The sequence below is a fragment of the Rhinolophus ferrumequinum genome, chromosome 7, assembly GCF_004115265.2.
Source record: "Rhinolophus ferrumequinum isolate MPI-CBG mRhiFer1 chromosome 7, mRhiFer1_v1.p, whole genome shotgun sequence".
In the NCBI taxonomy this organism is placed as follows: Eukaryota; Metazoa; Chordata; class Mammalia; order Chiroptera; family Rhinolophidae; genus Rhinolophus; species Rhinolophus ferrumequinum.
The window spans coordinates 53,693,570-53,699,215 of NC_046290.1; positions in this window are offsets into that span (position 1 = coordinate 53,693,570).

Here is a 5,646-nt window from a genome sequence, read left to right on the forward strand (position 1 = left end):
AAGACTTAACTCTTAATATTGGCTAACCATGCAAGGCAGGGTTTTTACTATTTACTATTAATGTTCTTTGAAGACAACTTATCAGTATGATGTTTTGGTTGGGCCGAGAGTATTTTATAAATTTATATTCACTACATTGAACAGTAGTGTGTACAATAAATGTCTTAAAATTTTTCTTGCAGTTTAGGTCTCTTATCCAAAAGTTACAATTTTTATCAAAGCCAGCATTTATGAAAGTATATGATGAAATTAAGAAAGTGTTTAAGACTTTGTCTCTATAAAAGCAAATAAGCTCACTCACTAGGTATAAGGGTCTAATTATCATGGTATAAAGTCATATGCCATATCCTAGACCTCGCCATGAACTCTGAATTTATGTTCCAAGTAATATATAGTACTAATTTCAGTTCCAAAGGATCTAGAAGTTATTCATATTTAATCATTTATGTTATATATTGAACCAATTTCTCACCCTCTGTGAGAACTGCCTAATAAGTTTTATGAGCCTGGAATTCCCCCAATGGCTATCTCATGTGTATCCAAGTGTTCTGTGTTACTTGGATAAAGGTGCTCTATTCACAGCCTTTAAAATGCCACAAAGCTTTCAGTGATTTCTGAGCATGGATGGAAGATTGGATATGGGAGTCTTTGTCAAATTTGCCTGGTAGACACCTGTAGACGTGAGGTCTGGTCCTGTTCTGTTCTTGCCCTCTTTTGAGCCCCAAATTTAGGACTGCTGGCAGGGCAGTCCATCCATATCACAGTTTGGAAGCTGAGCACACCCAACCAAGCCTTAAAGCCTTAAAAACATCACCCAAAATGATGTTTTGAGAGGAAGTTTGGGCATCTTCTCAGGCCTTCATCTGGGATTCTTTTCCATACTAGTGCTGTTTTTTATTTGGTGGACTCAGAATTGGAACAATTTTTCAAGTTCTCTGGGGCTGTCTTTGACCATGAGGGGAGAAGCAGGACATGACACAACTGCCTCCACTAATCTCAAAGACAGAAGCATCCTAACCAGCAGATGATTCAGCCACATCAACCTCCTCCTGCTTCTCTGGCCCTTGATCAGCCTTAGTCGTTAGGTCCTGTTTTTTTGTCCTGTTTTAGCTTTGTTTCTATTTTCTAGCCCTTGGTTTAGCCTGATCCTTGTCTCCATTGCTTCAATGAACTATTTAAAGAAATGGATTAATGAATGTCAAAGCTGGAAGGAGCTCTTCAGAAACCTGTGCTGGCTATCCTCCTTGCCCTATTCTCATATTTCTCTTTTCCAATGACCTGGATTGGACAGCATGCTTGTCAAATTTTCAAACTCTACATGGTAAAATTGATATATAGTTTATATGTATTTAGTGCTTTGCTGTTTCAAAAACTTTCTGCATATAATACCTCATTTGGTTCCAAGAGTGATAGGGGCAGATGTTAAGATACATTTTAGTTCAGTATGAAAGACAGGTTTCCAGAAATTGACCTGTCCAAAAATAAAATATCAAGCTTCACAAAGTGAGCTCCAGGAGGCAATGAAAATGTTTGAGTAGAAGATGAAAGGTCAACTCTCAGGGATTTTGTAGAAAGATCCTTGATGAGAAAGAGAGGGAGGGAGAGAGGAAGAAGTAGGGGGAGAAGAAGAGGGAGAGGGAGAGGGAGAGGGAGAGGGAGAGGGAGAGGGAGAGGGAGAGAGAGAGAGAGAGAGAGAGAGAGAGAGAGAGAGAGAGAGAGAGAGATTAAAAGAGAAACTGTGAGGATGCATGCTAACCCACGTATATTGTCTAGACTGTAGAGAGAGAGAACAATTGAGAATACAGACTATAATTTTCTCAAAATCTTTGGCAAAAGTATGAAACTCCCACATACAGTTTTAATGTAGTTGAGCCATTCATCATGTTTTATGTTTTGTTTCAAAAGTTCAATAAGAGTCTCAAATCATGGTCTCTGGATGACACCAGAATGTGCGCTTCAATCCTTCTCGGTACAAATCGGCCCAAAACTGAATAGTTAATGGGAATATCTGAAGAGTTAAGTGCAAGTGGGAGCAAGATTTATGTGAAGACTGAAGATACTGTCCAGGAATAGATAGAGGGATAGGGGTAGGGAGAGCAGCTGGCTGTGGAAAATGTTGGGGTGGCCAAAATGAAGAGGGCAGGATTACCAAACCAGCATGGGGCAGGGCTAGAATGAGGCCAGTGCCTTATTGAATTAGAAGCAGAAGAATCAAACCAATCACCAGAACTGGTTTGCATTAGTGCTTCCATAGTTAGAAGGAATGCTTCCCTTCCTTACTCCAAGACCAGCTTCAGTGGAATGTTTTAGTGAAATATTCATTTGGCTTAGTCCTACTTTCTCTTAAGAAATGATCTCTCCATGACTTCTTAGAAAAAAATGTTATAATGATTTTGTGGCACTGGGGCAGGTAGGACCAGGGAGGAGCAGAATAAGAGAATCAGCAATTGAATAGAACAGTATGGTATTAGTCAGTATGTGCGTCTATTCTTTTAAGAAGAAAAACTTCTCCGAAATTTCTATTTTGAGTATTTGAATATTATGAAACTGAATACTTATATAAAGTTAAGTACAACACTTAGAAATTATAAAAATAATTCAGTTTAGTAGTTTAAGAAATGTTTGTATGCTACATATCAAGTTTAAACAATCTTTAAAAAGCTTACTACCGAGCCGGCCCGGTGGCTCAGGCGCTTGGAGCTCCATGCTCTTAACTCTGAAGGCTGCCTGTTCGATTCCCACATGGGCCAGTGGGCTCTCAACCACAAGGTTGCTGGTTCTAGTCCCACAAGGGATGGTGGGCTGCGCCCCCTGCAACTAGCAACGGCAACTGGACCTGGAGCTGAGCTGCGCCCTCCACAACTAAGATTGAAAGAACAACAACTTGACTTGGAAAAGTCCTGGAAGTACACACTGTTCCCCAATAAAGTCCTGTTCCCTTCCCCAATAAAATCTTAAAAAATAAAAAAAATAAAAAAAATAAAAAGCTTACAACCTAATGAACACATACACAAGCATGATTGCATAATTTTAATCCTTTTTTTTTGCTTGACAGTCATCTTCTATCTCTCCTCAGGCCAACACATTTTGTTTTCCTATTTCACTGAGGTGACTTTTATTCAGGTGGCATATAATATAATATAATATAGTAATTTCTAATCATTTACCACATTTTATATTTGATTCACAAAAAAATTGTGAGAAGTGTTATTCGCCTGACTCAGGTACATTTTCTCTCCTACACCTGGATTGTCCTTGACAGGAATGCCTTGGTAATATTGCACTTGGCTAAAGATTCCAGGTGCTCTTCAAATATTACCATGTGTAACTGTGTCACTTGGAAAATGTTCAGGATAGTATATGTTGCTCATTTTTTCCATGGAAACCTGATTATAAATTACTAACAATTATAAAATATTAAGCACTTAGTACTCAGATTTTTACAAAATCATTCTCCAATAAAAGGAACCAGGACTTCTTGGAGAAACATCTAATTCTAGGAGTAGGGCTGGAAACACAGAAGATAATTCTGAAGCATCCCATAGTGACAGAAAGTAAGGAAGTTCTCAAAAAAAAAAAAAAAGTAAAACAATAAAACAAAAAGAACCCCAAAAGACCACAATGATGGGGGCAAGTCAAGGAGATACAGGAGGTAACTGAAAATGCTCCCAGTGGCTCAGCCAAAGCTTAAATGATTTGACAAAGTAAATCAAGTTTATTGCATAATAACTCAAAGTATAAAATACTGATACCAAAAAAAAAAAAAAAAAAGATTGGATACAAAAACAAATTGGGTAAAAAGACAAATCTCTTATGCAAAAAGAATTCCAAATAACTCATGTAGACATTCTGTCCTCAGGAGGTGGAGCATAACTCTCTACTCTTTTAGTTTGGACTACAAACAGTGACTTCCTTCCCAAGAGTACTCTATGGAAAAAGCGAAAGAGTCGCTTTAGAGTGTGGAAATCTGATAAACACTACCTCAGCCAAGTGATCAAGGTCAACATCACACATAACTCACACAGAAAGCACGTGGTGAGAATGGTACCTTTGTGTTCTTCGTCCCCAAAACTCACGACCCCAGTCTAATAATGAAAAAAACATCAAATCCCAATTGAGAGCCATTCCATAAAATGCCTGACCAGTACTCCTCCAAATTGTCAAGATTTTTAAAAACAAGGAAAGTCTGAAAAACTGTTCCAGTCCCAAGGAGTCTAAGGAGACATACAGACTAAATGTAATGTGATATACTGGAACAGGAAAAGGACATTAGGGTAAAACTAAGGAAAGGTGAATAAAACATGGACTTTACTAAATAACAATGTACTAACATTTGTTCATTAATTGTGACAAATGTACCATACTAATCTAAGACACTGGTATTGAGGAAACTGGGTATGAAGTGTATGAGAGCTTTCTGTACTATCTTCACAATTTTTCTATAAATCTAAAACTGTTCTGAAATAAAACTTTATTAAACTATGTGATCCTGTTAGTAAATAGAAATTTATTTATTCACCTTTCAAAGTTGTCAGATCGGGTGTATTTGAGACAAGCTCAGTGCCCAGTAATCACAAAATATTAAAGGAATGAGTAACTATATGGTTCAATGCATCAAAGGGGCACTTTGCTAATAATGCCTTTTAAAGATGTTTGGTAAAAACAAAACCTGCTTATTTGGAGACACATCAGTTCCTTCTGGTTCCTCAGGTACCATTACATGTTCTGGTAAAAAGCAATGGATTAAATCTGACCTGTCAAATACCTTAGCTATTAGCCACACATAACTACCGAGCACTTGAAATGTAGCTAGCTCAAATTGAGATGTTCTGTCAATGCAAAATGCACATCTGCATTTTAAAGACTTGGTGTCAACAAAAAGAATGCAAAATATTTCATTAGTATTTGTTAATACTGCTTACATGTTGAAATGATGTTTTGGATATAGTAGGTTAAGCTAAATATATTATTAAAATTTACTTCTTTTTGTTTTAACTTATTCTATTATGGCAAATAGAAAAATTTTAAATTACACAGGTGGTTCACATGACATTTCTATTGGATGGTGCTGGTTTAAATGGATCTCAGTAACCTGAAAGAGTGAAGGGATCTCCCAAATGCAAACAAGTTCCCCGAAAGTGTCAGAGTCCCTTGACGGCTGGGTGAGGGCTGGGTTTCGGGCTGCCACCACAAGTAGCTGGAATTGTACTATCTTAAAGCAATTTCTCTGAGATGACTTTGCCACCATGAAAAACCACCTACAGAGATAAGAGGCTTCCTTGCATTTTCTCTCTTATTTTCTTGAAGATTACATGTAAAAAGGAATGTTGGAGAGCAGTCACTCCTTGAAGGATTTGTCAGTGAGAATGTTAAAATGTGTGATGAAAAATGTGCCACAATATAGGACACTTCTAATACTAGCTTTTATATGGGTTTACCTTTGAGGTGGAGATGTAGGTTTTTTCAAATTCCATTTGGAACAGCATTTCTAAAACCATGGAAACATTCTAAGTATCCATATTACAGCAAAGGAATCAGTTGAAAAATGAAATGTTGACATATCACTTGTTTGGAATGCAGAGGCTATCAACTAACAGGAGATGTCTTGATCTGCTAAATATAAATGTCTTCTTGAAAGATGAGTGA